The following is a 21880-nucleotide window of genomic DNA, read 5'->3' on the forward strand; positions in this document are numbered from 1 at the left end:
GCATCATTCAAGTGATGTTAATTGCTTAATGAAAATTGCAGTACGAATGTTTGCATTCTATTTATGTTTATATCTCGACTCCAGATCTGACTGAAGTACCTATGAACCAAGAATTTTCACTATGTTTACATAATGCATATTGATGTCTTTTGGCATATCTACTTCTCATATATAATCATAATAATTCTATAAAGATCTTATAATGTTTTGCAATTATATATTTATGTATGTAAAAGATGTTTAGATGTTTGAAGAGGTTTTCTCCTAAGGCCCCCAGTGAAAGTAAGGTATGCCCGCCCATTTTGAAATTCCTGCTTGGTTAACAAGTCTTGAGTACAAAAAATCTGTTTCATTACCAGTGTCATCCATTAGCAATTACACAAAACATTATATTATTCAAACATTTTCACAATAAGAAACAAAAGGAAATGAAAGCCATCCTTGACACTTTTTTTTTTTAAAGAAACATAATTTGTCATACATGCTGAGTACAGAATGCTAATCAGGTCACCTTCACTTAACTGGTAGATTTGGATTCATTTTCAAGATCATCTGTTACATTACACTCCAGTTTAGTACAAGTACTGCCCAATAATATTTATGTATGTGCTTAGTCTTCATTTTCTCTCTCACCATCATAAATGCAAGTTCCTAGCTGAGAAAGGCACAGCCCCATTTAGAATTTATTTTATTTCTTTCCTGCATTCAACACTCATGCCATTTTAGGAATATGTAAGCCCTGCTCAGTTAGTATCGGAGGTTTTTCTTCACAACCATTTCAACACTTCACCAAAGAGATCTAATATCAGGATGTTGGGAAAAGTTTTAATAATGCAGTGAAAGGTCCTCCAGCAGACTTAACTCATGGCTGTGATATTCCTGGGCAAAGATAAGATAGCATGGTACCCGTTCTGCAGATATGGTCACCTAGTGGGTTATACTGTGGCATGATAATCCCCTCCAAATAAGATAGCCAACAAAAACATAAGCAATGTGAGGGGGCAGCCTTAATGATATTTTAAAATATGCACCGTTGCCTTGGGCTGTAACCAGTTCCTGTCACACCCAAATAAGTTTTGCATTAAATAGATGGTGAGAAGAGCTATGACTACTACCTTCCCAGCAATCCACATTCATTGCTCTCGCCTCAGTGCCTTGTACTGTTATAAAGAGTGACTGAATCTCTATTTATACTGTTTCACTTTCATAAACACAATAATTTCAAGGAAGGGATAACAACACTTTAGTGCCACCATTCTTTCCTGCTTCTACTATACAAAGTTGCCATGAGCCAGCCATAAAGACCTGCTACTCCAAGGTCAAAGTTTCTTAAAGTATGGCAAATGTATATTTGTTTTACAGCAGTATCACTTCAAAAGACATACACAAGAGTTTTATTTTCAGGTGTTCTGTACAATTACCCTAATTTACTTTGACAATCAACAAGTAACAAACTTTTATAGTTGAATGATAAAATGCTTACCTTAAAGTTATACAAAACACACTGATAAATATGCATGGAAAAAGTGCACCCAGTACAGGGAAATTTAAATAAAAATGGCTTAATGATTATCTTCAGAAAAAGGCCACCTACAATCTACCTGTGGCTAAACTTGTTACTAGCAGAAGATGCCTTTTTATATTGTGTAAATTTATTCAGTAACTGAAGAAAACACAGGTATTGTAGAAAGAGGAGTTCACTGCACAAATGGGATGCAGAATCTTTCCAAACTACTTGCTGATAATCCAGAAGGGTGTTATGGTATAGGTCAACACTGGCAGATATTCAGCCAACACTGAATCTTTTGACAGCTTCCTCCTCTGAATTGGTTTAACTGCCTGACTTCCTCATTTCCTGTTAGGAAAACATTCTTACCTGTGCTGTGAGGCTGCCTAAAATGTTCTGTACATTTGAGGAAAGCTGCTTCTCTGCCACGAAAATATTAATGTATGTGTGTTGTGCGTCTGAAAAGTTTAATTTACTGCAGCTTCACTATGATGCTTCTGGGGGTGGGGGATGTAACTTAGTTCTGTAAACATGTTTCATATTTCTTCCCTCCCCCTCTTACACTTCAAGTTATCTTGGGACACTTCAAAAAACAAAGCTTGGGTTGAAGGTGCATATCTTCAGTTACACTAAACCACTCCTGTGCTGGATTGTCAAGTTGTAGGCCATTAATCCGAGGCTCCATGTGAGAAGCTTCCTGTTCTGCCCACTTGTCTTGTGTAAACATAATGGCCATATATTTTGTACCATGTTGGCAGGCTTGAAGCTTTTGGAAAGCCCAAACTATCACGCACCATTCCTTTTCTAAAGGCATATATTTATTTAATTTATTTATTTATCTTTTGTTTACTGGGAAAGTCCAAATGGGACAGAGCCCATTTACAGCGGAGGCCTGGGGAAAAATGCTATAGACAACATGTCTTTGGAATGTGGGAGGAAACCGGAGCACCCAGAGGAAACCCTCGCGAACAAAGGGAGGACATGCAGACTCTGCACAAAAGGCACCTTAGCTGAGAATTGAACTGGAACCTCTTGCTGTGAGGTGACAACACTAACAGCGGCTGAAGTCTACAGCTAAACTACACTATTGTATATTCTCCCTGTGAAAAGACCTGCCTGAGTGCAAAACACAGACTTTGGTTAGAAGCATCTGCCCGTACTATCAACTCTTGACTACAAGTACAGCTGGCCAGGTCAGTGACCCAATCAAACCCTCTTTGTGCTTTTGGAATGCCTGCTCACATGTGAATGTCCAAATACCCATCTCCTTTAGGTAGTCTGCAAAATGGGTGGAAACTATGCTACAGTGTGGGACAAACTTTCTCACTCTCCCAAGGAACATCCACACCTACATTTTGATAAGGGGGGGGGGGTACAACATGTCTGGAGAGTCTCCATCCTGACAGGCTATGGCTGGATGTTTCGACCACATAATGACCAAGGGGGGATACTTCGGTCATCTCATCTAGCTTTTTTTATGCCTTGACATTTAACCTGCACTTTATAGTCTGCTCAGCACTTCACTAAGATGTTGAACATCCTCCTGCCAAGACTAACTTTGGATATCATCATCATCACCCATATGAGTAAAGCTGTAGCCTCCAGCTCCTGGCAGGATGTTATCCATCAGACCCTGGAAACTGGCTGGGGTATTTTTCAAAAGGAAGGGCATTTCAATATAGCTATACAATTCAAATGGATAAAAAAAGATAACCTTTTCCTTGCTGTGGTCAAGACCCCTTAACAGTACCCCTTAGTCAGCAGTAGTCAGATATTTATCTGCACTCAGCTGTGCTAAGGATTCATCTATCCTATGTATAGGATAAGCAGCTGACTGTGACTATTCAGTTTATGACAAACTGCATGTAATCTGATGATCCCACTTTTCTTTGCCAGCAGCACCACCAAAACAGCTCACAGTGGGTTGGGATTTTGGATTACCCAAAGATCCAACAGTTAGTGCAGTTCCTCTTGTATGATTTGCTTGACTTGCTCTGGTACCCTGTAAGGAGCTTGTCTGATTGGCTGCTTCATCCCTTAGTCTACATGGTGCTCTTCCAGCTGAGTACTCCTGAAAAAGGACTGGACATGTCTGTAAAATCTTGGAATGCTGTTCAGGTTTCCTGAACCTGGGGCAGGCATAGCTGCTGTAACACTACTACTTCAGCCACTGAGCTGTGACATTGAGACATAACTGAAAAGGTCATCACTGAAATCCTCATCTAATTGCTCCTGTAGCTCCCTGCAGATACTTATGAGTACCAGTGTCTCTCAGTCATGGCAGGCCTGGTCATGTGAAGATAGTAGACTGGGTGCTTCTGGCTCCTGCCTCGTAGCTCTACTGCATAATTAACAGGGTTTACCTTTCTAACAACAGTGAAAGAACTCTTCCGTCCTGCCTTCAGGTTATTCTGTCAAACAGGAAGAAATGTCAGTACCTTCTGACCAATTCTATATTCTCCTGACTATACTTGTCCAATCATACTGGAGCGTGTGCTGATGTTGTCTTTGTGTTTTTTTGCTCCTGTGTCAAACCCATGAGTACCCTAAGCTTGGTCCTGAAAATTTGGACATACTCTGCAACATCTCCTTCTGAAAATCCCATTCATCCTCCCACCTGTCATGGGGTCTATCACCCTGTGGCCATAAAGTAACTAAAATGGTGAAAAAAAATGTGAATTGTGGGGTGGGACATGTCTCTGTATGCAAAAGGAGATGGGGCAGTTACTTGTCTCACTCCCACTTAAACTGTCAGGGATATGATTAAACCTTTCAATGAAACCATTTGTTTGTAGATGACGGGGGCAGTCAACAGGTCAAGTAGGTCTGACATAAAATCAAATCAACACCCCTACTTGTCAGCACTTCCTGGGACCCGACCCCCCAGCTTACATTTTGTAATATGACATTTGCATCTTCGCTGTCTCACTAAAGGACAGAGCTATAAGCTTCAGAATACCCAGCCTACCATTATCAAAATATACCTCTTACCTGCAGTGCTTAGGATACAGAGAAGACTCAGAATTCTATGGCTACACAGTGAAATGGTTTCACAAAAATAGGCAAAAGCAACAAAGCAGCCTTCATTTCCCACCTTGTTAACCTCTTGATTCTGTTCATTAATCCTATAGTTCCCTCTCATATCTTTTTCAGTTCCTGGCCAACAGAAATTAAGTACAAGCCCTTCCTTTTGTGCATAGTATACCCACATTGCCTGAAAAAGGCATTTCACTGACTATGGCTAGACGTGCCTACATAGTTGCTAGGGATGCAGTCTAGGAGACCATTTATGAGCCTAGCCTACATTCTCACCTGCCACAAAGCACTGTTTAATAAATTAATGTCTTGTGCCTACATTTTATTAGTACTTAATGCTGATATGATGAATGTTTCAGGCAGCAAACCCACAGATTACCAATAAAGGAGGGTAACTAATTGTTTTTAAGACGGGCCTGCTTTCCTTATTGTGCTTTCTCACAGATTCCCCTAGAACCACTCGAAAGGTCTCTCAGTCTGTAACGAAATTCACTCAACAACCAAAGGGAAAGAGAGATCATTTGACATGAGACGAAAAATTCAAATGGTTATTGTCTTCTGGGTTCTTTTTTTTTTTTGGTTTCCATATCAGGTTATTAAGCTCACTGTCTTTACGAGACTCCTTCTAGACTTACCTCTTATCACAAGCTATTTATTCATAGAATTCTTCTGCAGAATCTGATATTCTCAAATTTCTGAAAAGCCACTTTTCCAAAGGATCAATGTATTTAAAGATATTATTTTTTCTATAGTTTTGATATGCCTTAAAGTAATTCTGAAACAGTAATTATCAGAAAGAACTGTATTTTTCCTTTAGCCTGTCATATTGTTACTTACCAGCAGATGTCAGATGTTGATAAAGAACAGCTAAATGTAAGTATCTGAATGCTTATAGTGTAGGTAGGAATCCTGAAGCTTCAGAGTAGTTTTTGCAATAAAGGATGTAAATATCATATCCATCCATTCACGCGCAACCTCTTTTTCCCATTTTTATACATGGGGTAGGGGTGTCTCTTCAAGAATGACAATCATCTAGAGCTAAAGTTCACACTGTCGGTTGTTGGTCTTCAAACAAATGTTTTCCTAACAAGGGCTCTAGAAATAGTCTGATGCAGTTTTAACTTTTCACTGAAACTGCAGTTAAACAACCTTACATTTAAAGAGGTTCTGAAAAGGCCAGACAGTTTTATGTTTGTCACTTCTTTAAATCACCTGATAGTTATCACTGTATACTGGCAGCCACATAGCGCAGCAGAAGCCAAACACTTGACGATTAGCACTTGTCTGAAACATGCCATGATTGAAGATGTCAATCCAGTTGGACTTCTTCACCCTTACCCCGGGATGCAGCAATCTGAGTTTGATTTTAACCACAGCAGTGCAAAAGGCAAAGCCCCTGTTCATTAGTGGTGGTGGTTGCTACCTGCAACCCAGTGAAAAAATCTACTTTTGAAAATATACCAATCTCGTATCCCAGTTTTTGAGCTCCTAGCAAAGAAACCAGTATACACAAGAGATACGTTTCTTCCAGTAAGTGCTGAGCTATGAAAGTACTAGTAGTAACAAACAAGGCTGGATGGAAGGATTATTCTCCCATGGGAATTGTTAGAAGAGTACTCATGACCAGTCCAGGACAGCCTTCTCTTAGATCAGCCAATGCAGTAACAATACATTTGCTACAGCTAACACCGAAGAACATCTGAATGGATCTTGGTTAGGATAAATCCCAAGCAATATCCCTTGGAGTGGAGGGAACAAGAGAACAGACTATGGAAATGGGATCAAAAGGATGAATCCTGAAGTAATGTTGTACCAATTCATGGAGTAGCAGTCAAGACAATAAGGCATAGTGAAGGTATGTGCAGAAGACCAAATGACCATGACACAAATGTCTGCAATGGAACCATTTCTGAAACAAGGAGTGGTGCAGTCACCCCTCCAAGTGAAGCTGGTTCTAACATCAGCAGCTGCCGGGGTCAGTTCACCACTTAATAGTAAATGTCCTGAAAAGCATCTGCTTGGCAACTGTAAGTCATTCCCTCACTGGAGAAAAGCTGGTCCATCTTCCTAAACTTAAGTGCCTGGTTCAGTAAATACCTGAGCTTATAAATGGATACCCAGTACATAAAGACCCCACAATTTCTTGTGTGTATAAAAACCAAGGAGATGGACAGATGATCCGATTCATGGAAAATTCAGAAACCACCTTCAATAGGTTAAATCTAATTGAGCGGTGATCCATGTGAAAGATCAGGCATGTTGCTTAACACATTTAATTTCATTTTTTTCCATCTGTTAACTGGTATATCAGCCCTCCTCATCCATGACCCAGGCCATAACAATTAGCACAGCATATACAATAACACTGTAGCATAATTTTATAAGACATACATATGCTATAATATTGCATTAGCAAATTGATGAGGGATTGCAAGATAGTGTGACACAATATACAAGACAACATATATACAGTATTTACACAGTTTGATGTATACAATATCTGCTCAGACTGATGAAATAATATTTAAAGATTTAACTATTTAATGACTTAAGCTGTGTATATGTCATTTCTGATCATTTAATCACTGTCTATAAAGCATACAAGGGCTTGTAGTTGTAAACTCCTATACAAAGACATCAGGGCTAGGGGGAGTCTTCCAAGAAGTTATCTTCAGTGCTGTTGCACTGCTGGGCTCAGTATGAGGACAAGCAAACCTGCTGATAATGAATTTCAAGACCCAGAAAGGCAAAGATTTCTTTAGAGGAGGACAGAAATGCAACAATCCTTTAAAACACTGCTTCAGTTGCTGGCACTGGACCCACAGTCATGCACCCCCAAGGTCATAATGGGGAGGAAAAGTATCCTGACTGCGGAATAACTTGAGGCCTAAGTCACACAAATGTCTGAAATAAGTCAGGATCACCTGCAAGCTAAACAGCTTTGGGGGTGCAGGTATTGTTCTTCCTATAATGAGAACCTTTTCCACTTGGAAGCACAGACCTTCTAGGCAGGGGGTTAAATAAGCATCTTCAATAACATCTGAGAACCCAGCTGAGTGCTTCAGCAGTATTAAAAGGGTATGCAAGAGAAGCCAGACCCTGCCATGGAATCAGCTGTCATCCCATTATGGGAAATTATAGTTAACTGCCCCAAGAGGTATGCTGAGATGGGGTCTATATTATATTAGCGAATATCCTTTTAAGCGAATGCGTAAACACCGACACATATTGCACGAACCGCGAATATGCCGAACGCACTAAACCGTGAAATTCAAAAAGTTGAATCCCCAAAGTCTGCCAACTCCACCTCTCACTACATACTGCCTACCAAAACAAAATAAATAAACCACATACATACACTAACCAAAACCCTACTTCTAACCCTAAAGTAAAGCACCAAAACCCTACTTCTACCCCTACACTAAACCTTACATACATTACTATCTATGCACTTACCTTAACCCGCACCCTAACCCTAAGGTCCGTAACTATCGCACACTTCCCTACAGAGATATACCAAAACAAAATAAATAATCCACACATACATTTAACAAATCCCTAATTCTAACTCTACACTAAACCTTAAACACATTACCTATCTATGCACTTACCTTAACCCGCACCTTAACCCTATGGTCCGTAACTATCGCACACTTACCTTACGGAGCTAGACAGCAGACGGGACAACCATGACACTTCGACATTTAGATTTTTCATTGTTTTGGACATTCAGCATTTCCATGGTTCGCACAATACGTGTCGCTCTTCTCGTATTCGCGTAAAATGACTATTGAGCATCTAAATGGAACCCGTTGAGATGGACTGGTCTACCACTACAGCTTTGAGTCTCAAAGCATGGCTGACAATGTGTACACGTAGAAGTCCCTAGTCCTTTCCAGTGATACTCCAAGATGGACTGACCTCAAAGAAATGACCCACTATTATCAGCGCTGCAAAAAGACAGGACTGCAACAGTACAGCCTGGCACGGTAGTTATCTTAGGCAAGGTAGCATGGGGGGAGGGGGGGCACTGATGGCACTTTTTATTTTCTATTCAACAGTCAAGAGTCAGTTTTTCCCCCTAACATGGAAGCCTTTAAAGTTAAGTTATACAAAGAAAAGGAAGAAGAAGCTGGAGTTGCCTTTTTTTTTGTTTCTCCTTTCTTAGCTCTTGATCATTTTTTTTCTCTCATCATGTTTTGCAGTATCCTCCTTCCTGGATGCCATCTATTCCATTACATTTTTCTTTAAAATATACAATTTGGTAAGGTACTTTTTTTTAGTCATCTTATTAACGTTGGTGAAACATTGATAATCCTCTGCACTGCAAGCTACCCCCTAAAAAAAAAAAAAAAAAAAACACATTCTACATGGAAATCTTTTCAGCCTACTTATTAAAGGTTCATAGGTAGGTACTAGGCTATCTGCCCGAAGGCATTTATAAGCCTAGCCGGAATTGTGTTGGCTTTCGCCGCCCCCTTAGATTAGTTCCCTGTGCTTCTGTCCAGCACAGCCATTGAAGTGATCCCTGGGGTAAACTTTCTATTTTCCATCCACTCGTCAAGGTTTCTCTTGACAAGTGTTAGCGAGGAGCTCTGCCTAATGTAGATTGGAATCTTGTTCTAGAGCATGGGAAGTCTCAGGGACAGGAATCTATCCCTCCAGCACGTCCTATTTATTTTTGTGGTGAGATTTAGATCCCTAGAGCGTGTGGCTTCAGGGGATATGTTTTTTTTTTAGGTGGAGCATGTCCATCAATTCTGGGTTGGACATGGCCTTGTATGTCAGGCAGAGATCACCTCTGAGTAGGCGGTATGCAACTGAGTACAGCTGGAGTTTCTTCAGTCGAGCTGCATAGGGCATCTGTTTGAAGCCAGTGATTCCCTTGGTGAGGTACTTCTGTGGTCTTTCTAGCTGTTGCAGGTGTCTTGTCAGGTACATCCCAAATGGGGCATTGTACTCTATGATGGGTCTGATGAATGATGAGTAGAGGGGCACAATGACCTCTTTTGATCTGGATGAAAACCCTTTTGTGATTAAGTGGGCCACATAGGATTTTCTAACTACTTTGGCAATGTGACTATCAAAGGAGCGATTACTATCTACTTGGGTCCCCAGATCACTCTTTATTCCATATTTAGGGGGCTACCACCTATGTGGTAGTTTGTGGGTACTTTGTTTTTTCCAAAGGGGATGACTATGCACTTTTGGCATTTAGCTTGAGGCCATGGTTTTGACACCAGGTATCTGTCTCAGTGAGACCCTTTTGGAGGACATCTGTGTCAGCTGGAGAGTCAATTATAGCCCCTCCTTTGCAGTTATCTGCAAACTTGGTCAGCCATAGACCTGTGCTTGCCTGTACCTCTGAGAAGTATATGCCGAACAGGAGGGATCCTAGGTCTGAGCCCTGGAGAACACCACCTGTAACTGGTTTAGAGTCAGACCTAGCTCCCGCAACTCTTACCATGTGGGTTCTGTCCGTGAGTCAGCTGGCAACCCATCTCGTGACATAGGGGTTTATGTTCAGGCTGCTGAGCTTGCCTATAATACCAGAATGGGGAATGGTGTTGAAGGCCTTTGTGAGGTCTAGGTAGGCTGTGTGGACCACATTTCCCTCGTCTATAGCCTTGGCAACTGTCTCAAAGAAGTCCACCAGGTTTAGGAGGCAAGATCTGCCCTTAACAAAGCCAAACTGGGTAGGGTCCAGTGTTTGGAGGTTCCCAATGTCTCTGTTAATGAGATCCATGATGATGCACTCCATAGCCTTGCAGACCAAGCTAGTCAGGCTTATAGGTTCATAGGTTCATACTAGGCTATCTGCCCAAGGGCATTTATAAGCCTAGCCCATAGTTATGTGGCTTTCGCCACCCCTTTAGTTTGAATAAAACTATGCCAATTATTTTGCTGTGCCTCTGTCAAGCAGACACACTGAAGTAATCCCTGGGGTATATCTGCGATCTCCCATTCATTGGTCAAGATTCCTCTTGAACAAGGCCAGCGAGGTGCTATGCCTCACATGTACCGGGATTTTGTTCCACAGCATAGGGAGTCTCTGGGTGATGAATCTGTCCCTCCAGCACGTTCTATTAATAACCGTGTCAAGGTTTAAGTCTCCCGCCCTTGTGGTTCTGAGGGATCTAGATTTTTTGAGGTGAAGCATATTCATCAAATCTGGGTATGACATGGCCTTATATGTCAGGCACAGGTCACCTCTGAGCAAGCGGTATGAGACTGAATAGAGCTGGAGTTCTTTCATTCGGGCAGCATAAGACATATTTTTGAGACCCTTTATCCTTTTGGTGAGGAACTTTTGGGGCCTTTCCAGCTGCTGCAGGTGTCGGGTCAGATACATTCCGAATGGGGCATCGTACTCAATCATAGGTCTAATGAGTGATGAGTACAGGGGGACGATGACCTCCCTTGATCTAGATGTGAATCCCTTCATGATCAGGTGGGCAATGTAGAAGGTTTTCCTAACTACTTTAGCAACATGAGTGTCAAACGAAAGGCTACTGTCAACCTGGGTCCCCAGATCCCTGATGACTTCTTCTGTGCTCAGTGGATTGCCACCTATATGGTAGCTAGGGGTAACCTTGTTTTTCCCGAAGGGTATGACTATGCATTTCTTGGCGTTTAACTTTAGGCCATGGCTCTGGCACCAGTTATCCGTTTCTGTGAGGCCCTTCTGAAGGATATCTGTGTCAGATGTGTTTTCGACTATGGCCCAGTTTGCAGTCATCTGCAAACTTTGTCAGCCATAACCCTCCTGTGTTTGCTTGTACTTCAGAAAAGTAGATGCCGAACAAGAGTGGATCCAGGACTGAGCCCTGTGGGACACCACTTGTGACAGGCTTTGAGTCTGACATGGCTCCAGCAACTCTGACCCTGTGGGTTCTGTCACTTAGCCAGTTTGCAACCCATCTTGTGATGTATGGGTTTACATTCAAGCTGATGAGTTTTTCGATGATACCTGAGTGGGGTATTGTGTCGAAGGCCTTTGCCAGGTCGAGGTAGGCTGTATGGACTGCCTTTCCCTCATCAATGGCCTTGGTGATATAGAGCGATAGTTCCTGGGGTCTGTTGTGGCTCCACCTTTGTGGAGCAAAATAACCGTTGCTGTGCACCACTCTACGGGCACGTAGCCTGTGGAGAGGCTGAGTTTGAACAGTGTTTTTAGGTGAGGGGTTAGTTCATCTTTCAGCTCATCTAGGACACCGTCTGGTCCCACTGATGCTGTGTTTTTGACTTTGGAGAGGGCTGTTTTAACCTGAGTGTCTGTGATTTCAGGGGCACTACATTCTTCTGGTATGGTTAAGGGCCCTTTGGAGGTGAGAGGGGAGGTGAAGTTTACACTGATCCTGTCTGCCAGGATGTTGGCGATATCGGTCGGTTCAGTGTATTTTGTGCCATTCTGCATTAACTCCGAGCAGATCTGAGAATTGCCACTTAGATTCTTGACATAGCTAAAGAATGCCTTGTGGTCATCTTTGGAGTCCTTGGCAATTTTAATTTCGAAGCTAGCCTTGGATGATTTTATGAGGGATCGTAGTTTCTTGCCGATACTGATCAGGGATGTCTTACCTTCTTGGGATTTTACTCTTTCTGTACTAGTTTCCTCCTTCTATTGTATAGCTTGTTTATGACAGGGGTCCACCAGACTGGTTTCTTTTTCTTGGAGGAGTGAGTCTTGGTTTTGCTTGGGATAACACAATCCATGCATTCTTATAGGTGCCCATAGAGTGCATTAGTAAAGGATTTTGCAGCTTGGTCAGCATTATCCTTTAACGTGGGGACTTTGAAACTTCCCACCTCGGTCTTACGTAACGTGAAGTTTGCTTTTGAAAAGTTTTTCACTGTGGTTTCTTTGACCGAGGGTGGGGGCGGAATGTGGATATCCAGAGTAATTAGTTTATGGTCAAATCTAACCAGTGAGGGGTGGACCTCCGGTGTAGAACACAGGTCGCCCATGTTGGTGATGACCAGATCCAATATGTTGTCACCTCTGGTGGGGGTGTTGACCAGTTGATCCAGGGCATTTGAGTTTATAAATTCTAGGAAATGTTGAGCAAAGGAGTTAGTACTTGAGTAGTTCTCCCAGTTAATGTTTGGGTAACTGAAATCGCCCAATATCAGGATGTTTGGTAGGACCTCTATGTTTCCCAATGTTTCCAGAAATGCAGAATGGGGGTCCTGGGACATGGTGGGTGATCTGTAGCAAGCTACAATTTAAATTGCAGTTTTGCCCGTTGTTAGTTGCACGTGGATGATCTCTGAAGCATTGTGCTGTACCACTAACCTGGAGGTGTGGGTATCCTTGATGAATATGGATACGCCCCTGCCTTTTGTATTTCGGTCCAGGTTTTGTGGCCGAAATGTATGGCATAAGTTGTAGCTTGGTAGTGCTGGGGTGCTCTCTGGAGCCTTAAACCAGGTTTCTGTTACTGCACATATATCGATTTTCTCCATACTGAGGAGTGCCTCGAGTGCATGCATTTTGAGGTTTAGATTTCTGGCACTGAGCAGCATTACCCTCAGTTTTTTGTTACTTGTGCTATTTACAGCGGTGGGTTTGCCTTTTGAGCCTTGCCTAAAAAAGGCACTATGGGGGTCGCAAGAGCCTTGGCAAGTATTCGAAAGCCTAAGGGTGACAGGTGCAAGCCATCTCTAGCGAAGCAGTGTGGTTTGCTGAGCATGACATCCCAGGCTGACAGACACTGAAACCCCTTAGAATGACACCAGAAGCTTAGCCAATTGCTGAAACTGATAATTTTTTCTTTATATCATGGCATCATTCTTGGTGAGGGCACGATGCTACTCAAGGTCAGGGTCATACTGGCCTGGGATACGTGATCAGAAAGTTCTTCCATGTCTCTTTTCATGTAGTCCAGGGAGGTACGGCTCAGGTCATTCACACCAACATGGAACAATGACAGAGTTGTATTTGTACTTGTTCTGGAGTGACCTGAGTGCTTGTGTTATGTGGCGGATCCTGGCACCCGACAGGAGCTAATAGTAACCTTCTCCTTGTTCAGCTTAGTAAGTGGGACGTCAGTGTGCTTCACTATAGAGTCACCTATTACTGGTGTGTTGGGTATGTTTATTTTGCCTAAAGGGCGTTGTTTGCATGGCACACTGGTTTTGTGAAGTATGTGTTTCATGGTTTGTGTTGGGGGGTGGAGGTTGCTTAAGTGTCTGCTTTGCAGGTCTCTGTTGCTTTTTGCAGATTTTTATTTAGAGCCTCTGAGAATGTTTTCGTGTATTTATGTGTGTTTTTTTCCGGTGCTGGTTTCATAGATCTATGGCAGTGGAGTTTTTAACCAGATTGTTTAATGAAATCTTAGAAAGTGAGAGGATGCCTGAGGAATGGAGAAAAAGTGTTTTGGTACCGATTTTTACGAATAAAGGTGATATGCAGAGTTGTAGTAACTACAGAGGGATTAGATTGATCAGTCACAGCATGAAGTTATGGGAAAGAATAGTGGAAGTTAGGTTAAGAAGGGACATGATGATTAGTGATCAGCAGTATGGTTTCATGCCGGGAAAGAGCACTACAGATGCAATGTTTGCTCTGAGAGTGTTGATGGAGAAGTACAGAGAATGTCAGAAGGAGTTGCATTGTGTTTTTGTAGACTTAGAGAAAGCATATGACAGGGTGCCTAGAGAGGAGTTGTGTTATTGTATGAGGAAGTCAGGAGTGTCAGAGAAGTATGTAAGAGTGGTACAGGATATGTACAAGGGTAGTGTGACAGCGGTGAGGTCTGCAGTGGGAGTGACGGATGCATTTAAGGTGGAGGTGGGGTTACATCAAGGATCAGCTCTGAGCCCTTTCTTATTTGCATTGGTGATGGACAGGTTGACAGACGAGATCAGACAGGAGTCCCCGTGGACTATGATGTTTGCAGATGACACTGTAATCTGTAGTGAGAGTAGGGAACAGGTGGAGGAGACCCTGGAGAGATGGAGATATGCTCTAGAGAGAAGAGGAATGAAGGTCAGCAGGACTAAGACAGAATATATGTGTGTGAATGAGAGGGAGGATAGAGGAATGGTGAGGATGCAAGGAGTAGAAGTGACGAAGGTGAATGAGTTTAAATACTTGTGGTCAATAGTTCAGAGTAACGGTGAGTGTGGAAGAGAGGTGAAGAAGAGAGTACAGGCAGGATGGAGTGGGTGGAGAAGAGTGTCAGGAGCGATTTGTGACAGACGAGTACCTGTAAGAGTGAAAGGGAAGGTCTACAAGAGAGCAGTGAGACCAACTATTTTACATGGGTTGGAAACAGTGGCATTGACAAAAAGGCAGGAGTTTGAGCTGGATGTGGCAGAGTTAAGGATGTTAAGATTTGCACTGGGTGTGACGAGGTTGGACAGGATTAGGAATAAGTATATTAGAGGGTCAGCCCAGGTTGGAAGGTTTGGAGACAAAGCCAGAGAGGCAAGATTATGTTGGTTTGGACATGTGGTGAGGAGGGATGCTGAGTATATTGTGAAAAAGATGCTAAGGATGAAGCTACCAGGTAACAGGAAAAGAGGAAGGCCTAAGATGAGGTTTATGGATGTGGTAAAGAGAGGACATGCAGGTGGTTGGTATGACAGAGCAAGATGCAGAGGACAGGAAGAAATGGAAACAGGTGATCTGCTGTGGCGACTCCTAACGGGAACAGCCGAAAGAAGATGATGATGTGAGACTGGTGGTGTGATGCAAGTAGTTCCATTCTCCTCTTGACTGTCTGGTCCATTCTTGGGTTGAGAGAGCTTAACTTCCAGTTTGGCTGTATAACTGCATCTCTCGCATGTGTTAGTGTTTGGTGGTAGGAGGAGAGGGTTGTCTGTGTACATGAGGCAGTTGTAACACTGTTTCAAAATGCCCAGATTCACCAGTTGGACCGGAGAGTACACCTGAAACTGCCCTTTGGACATGCCTGGATAGGTGCAGTGAACTGTTTTACTGATTGGCTGGTAAGGTCGAATAGAGAGCCTTCAGCAGTGAAATCAATAAATTAAAATAAAATAATAGCATATTATCTTTATGTACAAATACATATAACACTTCTAATAGTTATCAACCCACTGAAGTAGTGTTGAAGACACCAGCAAGCTACTTAAAATATAAAACAGTACTTATAATAGCAAGAGATAACTCTAGCTTTACATAACAGTTAGACACATCTAATGCAAGTGGTACATCAGCCTAAGGTATATGTTACATCACGGTATAGAGTATATGCACTGCCAGGAAACAGTACATTAATAAAAAATGGGTCAACAACTTAGTGACCAAGGAAAATGGAAAACCTATGTACTGTATTTCTATAATGGTCCTCCTCGGAGAAAGGTTAATGGCTCTGTTGAAATGCTGGCACATGAAATGCCAAGTGCAGAAAAAAATAAAAGAGATTGGAAATACAGGAGAACAATAGACCTGGAAAATTTAGTCTTCCCCTTAAAATGTCTTTTTTGTGTGTGGGGGACATGCCCCCCTGCACCCCCACCCAATGTTACAGGCATGCCTCTCCACACAACCAAACAAATATACCAGCTCCAAGATCGCCATACCTCATAGAAAAGGGAGTAGCCCCAGAAAAGGTAGTTTGGACTTACTATATGTAAATCTGTTCTTTCGGCTTTTCAGTCTCTCTGTTTCAGGACTCACTCTAGTGAGTGCCAACATTTCAAAGGGTTCATAGGTAGGTACTAGGCTATCGGCCCAAGGGCCTAAGTAAGCCTAGCCAACAAGATTCCCTGGCTTACGCCACCCAAGAAAGTTATTTTCCTGTGCCCCTGTCAAGCAGAGCCACAGAAGTGATCCCCGGGGTGTATTTCCTATTTCCCATCCATTTATCATGATTTTTTTTGAAAAGTGCTAATGAGGAACTTTGCTTGACATAGATGGGTAGCTTGTTCCAGAGTATGTGAAGTCTCTGGGACAGTAATCTATCCCTCCAGCATGTCCTGTTTATTGTGGTGACAAGGTTTAGGTCCCTAGGAGCATATAGCTCGGAGGGACTTTAGGTGTAGCATGTCCAACAGCTCTGGGTTTGACATAGCTTTATATGTTAGGCAGAGATCAGCCCGGAGTAGGTGATATGTTACGTAGTAAAGCTGGAGTTTTTTGAGATGGTCAGTGAAGGGCATCTGTTTGAGACCAGTAATCATTTTTGTAAGGTACTTCTGTAGCCTTTCCAGCTGCTGCAGATGTCTTGTGAGGTACATTCCAAAAGGGGCATTGTACTCTATAATGGGTCTAGTGAGTGTCGAGCAGATGGGAACAATGACCTCTTTTTTCCTAGATGAGAACCCTTTTGTGATGAGGTGTGCCACATAGAAGGATTTCCTGACTACTGTGGCGATGTGATTATCAAAGGAGAAACTACTCTCCACCTAGGTCCCCAGATCTCATCACACATTCAGCCTTAAGTAGACTGCCGCCTATTTGGTAGTTCATGCGTACAGAGGTTTTACCAAAGGGGATGACAATGCACTTTTTTTCACTGAGCTTGAGGCCATGGTTCTGACACCAGGCATCTGTCTCAGTGAGGCCCTTCTGTAGGATGTCCACATCATTTGGGGACTCAGCTATGGCTCCTAGTTTGCAGTCATCTGCGAACTTCGTTAGCCAAAGGCCTTCTGTGTTAGCCTGTACTTCAGAGAAGTAGATACCAAACAGGAGAGGTCCCAGGACTGAACCCTGTGGTACTCCACTTGTCACTGGTTTGAACTCAGATTTGGAGTCAGCAACCTTTACAGTGTGGGTTCTGTCAGTGAGCCAATTGGCAACCCATCTTGTGACATAGGGATTTAAACCTAGTTTAGTGAGTTTAGCTATAATTCCAGAATAGGGGATGGTGTCGAAAGCCTTGGCAAGGTCAAAATAGGCTGTGTGAACCACCTTACCCTCATCTACAGCTTTGGTGACTGCCTCAAAGTCGTCAATCAGGTTCAGGAGACATGATCTGCCTTTCACAAACACGAACTGGGTGGGGTCCAGAGTTTGGAGGTTACCAATGTCTTTGTTTATGAGTTCCATGATGATACATTCTATGGCCTTACAGACCAGATCTATTTGGGATAGCACAATCCATGCACTCGTGTAAGTGCTGAAAGAGTGCATGTGTGTAGGATTCAGCAGTTGTATCTGTATTGCCTATCTGCATGGGTGTCAAGAAGTTTGCCACTTCTGTTATAAGAAGCATGAATTTGGCTTTGGAGAAATTTTTTACCATGATTTCCTTAATGGGGGGTGGGGGCGGGATGTGGATATCTAGGGTGATTAGCTTATGGTCGGATCTGGCCAACGAGGAATTGACTTCAGGTGTGGAACACTCATGTTGGTAATGACTAGGTTTAGGATATTGTTGCCCCTGGTGGGGGTGTGGATAAGCTGATCAAGGGCACTGGAATCTATGAATTCCAGAAAGCATTGAGTGAAGGAGTTGGTACATGAATAGTTTTCCCAGTTAATGGCGGGGTAGTTGAAATTGCCCATTATTAGCGTGTTTGGTTGAACCCTAATATTTTCCAGTATATCAACTAAAGAGGAGTGTGAATCCTGGAGCATGGTGGGGGATCTGTAGCAAGCTACAATTTGGATTGCAGTTTTGCCCAGAGTTAGTTGTACTTGGATAACCTCGGATGCATTATGCTAAGCAACTAGCCTGGTGGTGTGGATATTCTTAATGAATATGGACACACCTCCGCCTTTAGTGTTCCAGTCCAGGTTAGGTGGCTGAAAAGTGTGGTATGAGTTATAGCCTGGTAATGCAGGGGTGCTCTCTGGAGCCTTGAACCAGGTCTCAGTCACTGCACAGATATCGATGTTCTCGATTTTAAGTAGTGCCTCGAGGTAGTGCATTTTGAGTTTTAGACTTCTAGCATTGAGTAGCAATACCCTCAGTTTTTGCTTGCCTGTAACTGTTACAGTGGTGAATTTGTCATTTGAACCTTGCCTAAAAAAGGCACTATGGGGCAGCAAGAGCCTTAGCCAGTATCCAGAATCACAGGGTTGACAGACGCAGGCCATCTCTGGCAAAGCATTGTGGTTTGTCGACCATGTCGTCCCAGAGAGACAGATACTGCATCCCCTTAGAATGACACCAGAGCCTTAGCCAATTGAAGTCAATCATTTTGTCCTTGTACTGCGGTATCATTCTGGGCAATGGCAGGATGCTACTCAGGGCTAGGGTCATACCTGCCTGGGCTACAAGATCGAAGAGCTCTTCCAGGTCTCTTTTCATGTAGTCCAGGGAGGTACATCTCAGGTCATTCACACCAACATGGACAATGACAGAGTCATATTTATACATGTTGTGGAGTGACCTGAGTGCATGGGTTATGTGGCAGATCCTGGCACCCGACAGGCAGCTGACAGTAACCTTCTCCTTGTTTAGCCTGGTGAGTGGGACATCAGTGTGCCTGACTATAGAGTCACCTATGACTAGCATGTTGGGTACATTACTTTGCCTTATGGGCTGTGGCTGAGTGGTGCACTAAGTCTGTGGGCTATGTGTCATTTGGGTTGTTTTGGGGGGGGGGGGTTGCTTGCATTTCTGCTTTGGAGGTCTCTGTTGCTTGAGCAGATTGTTATTGAGAGCCTACGCAAATTTTGTTGTGTTTCTATGTGTGAATTTTGGTGGTATAAGTTTAGTGGGACTATGTGATGAGTGTGGTGTGCTGCAAGTGTTTACCGTCTCCTCTTGACTGTCAAGTTCAGTCTTGGTTGGAGAGAGCTTTACCTCCAGTTTGGCTAGATAAGTGCATCTCTCACAGGTTATGGTGTTGGGAGGTAGGAGGAGAGGGTTGTCTGTGTACATGAGACAATTGCTACTTTGCCACAAGATGCCCAGATTCATCAGCTAGACAGGAGAGAATATTGGGAGCTGATCCTTGGACATGCCTGAATAAAAAACTACTTTCCTCTAGACAAGTGAGGAAAATGAGTATAAGAGCTGTTTTTCTCTAAGCAAGTGAGGAAAGTAAGTACAAAAACTGTTTTCCTCTAGGTAAAAAGGAAGGTTGAGTGATGTAGTAATTTGTAGCTTATTTAGTGCTAACAACAAGTTATGAACAAGTGCTGAGCACGAATAAGCAAATTCAAGTGCTAAAACTAAGAATCTGTACCTGGATCTTGTGGTAGATAGGCTGCCTAGTGCTCACCACTCCCACTGATAAGCTAGAATGCTTCCCTCCAACACATAAAGGCTTGGGGGGCTCAGAAGCTTGCAAACAGTCCTGGATACAGCAAATCTGTATCTGGACTAGACTGGTTACCAAGGTGAACACTTTTTCATTTAGAATATTTAATGAGTACCATCTGACAAGCTTCTTTACCATAACGTCTTCTGAAGAAGGTGCAACTTGATTAAATAAAATGAGTAAAGCCCAGACCCATTAATCCAGGTATAGGGTGCCATATCACACAAACAATATCATAGTGAAACTATTCAGTTTATTGTTTTAACAACTTTAAATACATTTTGACTAACTACAAAGGTTTAGCAACAATTGCATAACAATTTAATGACATAGCTAAGAACTGTACTAACAACTAAAGGTTAGTGAGGAGAAAACAGGAACCAAAAAGCATAACAAAGATCCACCAGCATCCTTGTACATAAACAAATGCTAACAGAGATCCCAGAGCCTCTTATCTAAGATAAGCTTCACATGTATCCAGGACTGGTCTCACATCTAGCACATGCCAGCTCCATAAACACCACTGCTGAAACCACCTCAGTTCCACTCTTCCTCAAACACTTGTGAATAACTAGCTAATCATCTCTCTCACCTCGATGGCCCGCACCTAGTGTAATAACTGACAATTTATTTCTACAAAATGGTCTCGGCCTACTTCCCAATGATACTACAGTGAAACAAAATACTAGATCTGAACATTATATAAGCATCCATTGTGTATGATAAGCTATTCAATACTAGCTCAGCTGTCTCTCATGTAGTCCCTTTGAATAACATTTTAAATCTTTAGAAGCACAGCCCTAACAAACTGTAAAAGTGAGTGGTACTAGCATTTTTCTTCCACCTGTCTAGACCCCAAGATTTTCTGATAAAGAACATGAAACAGAAAACACAGACTGAATGGAAGATGGGGGACTACTGGGCACACTTAGCCCATTTATTTCTGTAACTACTTAACTGCATTAGCTGCAGGCAATACTTTTTTTGGTTCCCTGACCCTTACTAGACCTCCTCATGCTCTTTCACTCAGATTTGAGAAAGAACCTGTGGGCTCACTCTGCAGAAGCCAAGGCTTTTTTTGTATACTACACATTTACTCTTTTAATACTCCAAAAGTACCCCATGGGACAGGGTATTCTACATGATGTGCAGGAGAAACTGTAATGGGGTTCAGCAGTGGGTGTAAGACTCACATAAGTCACATAGGTCTGACTCAACCCTTCCCCAACCAAGCATTTACTCCTCCTTTCTTAGCATGTGCCCAGACTTCACATGCCAGGACTTTTCCTAAATGTACTCTTAAGCAGGAGGCCATTAGCCTTGGTCACTTCACTTTTCCTTCCCTGAGCCTGCCCACTGATAGAGATGTGGGTCTCTGTGGCACAGATGGACTCCCTACACCTGTAGCAGTAGGCCAGCTCAACTACAAATTATGTTTTGTTAATAATGGATTCTTTCTGCAAATGTTCATAACTACTATATATACTCTTATTCTTTTTTAACACTATTATTATGTATAACTGCACCACCTTTGTACTGTTATTTTGTGGAGCTTTTCTCCCTGGGCCTCCACTAAAAAAAGGACACATGTCCAGTGGACTTTCCCAGTTAACAACTGTAAAATAAATAAACAAAATAAATAAATAACTTATCCTAGAGCACCAGTTACACAGACTAACTGTCCCACATATTGCTGAATTATGACACTGTTTAATTCTGCTCAATCTTTTAGGAGGATGCTGCAATTACTATTACCCTTTCTGTGAAAAACAATAAAGTGACCTCCCTGAATCCTTTTCATATTTTATTCTGTTGGCATACATACATACATATATATATATATATATATATATATATGTATATATATATGTTTATAGGTTGGTACTAGGCTATTAGCCCTAGGGCCTATACAAGCCTAGCCCTGGCTATTTCTTCCCACAATACTTACTTCCCTGGACCCCTGTCCAGCAGGGCGACTGACGTGATCCCCAGGATAAATTTCCTATCGTCCATCCAGTCGTCAAGGTTCCTTTTGAAGAGGGCCAAGGAGGTGCTCTGCTTGACATGTATGTGCAGTCTGTTCCAGAGTATGAGGAGTCTCTGGGTCAAGAACCTATCCCTCCAGCATGTTTTGTTCATTGTGATGAC

General features: G+C 42.6%; 1 protein-coding gene across 1 annotated transcript in view; it reads right to left on the reverse strand.

Moving 5' to 3' along the window:
* LOC122794730 (catenin alpha-2-like) overlaps window positions 1–21880 on the reverse strand; it is a 2759516-nt gene that overhangs the window by 563661 nt on the left and 2173975 nt on the right. The gene's annotated exons all lie outside the window — the stretch shown is intronic.

Source organism: Protopterus annectens, chromosome 2.part1, assembly GCF_019279795.1.
Source record: "Protopterus annectens isolate FY-2018-M chromosome 2.part1, PAN1.0, whole genome shotgun sequence".
Classification (NCBI taxonomy): domain Eukaryota; kingdom Metazoa; phylum Chordata; order Ceratodontiformes; family Protopteridae; genus Protopterus; species Protopterus annectens.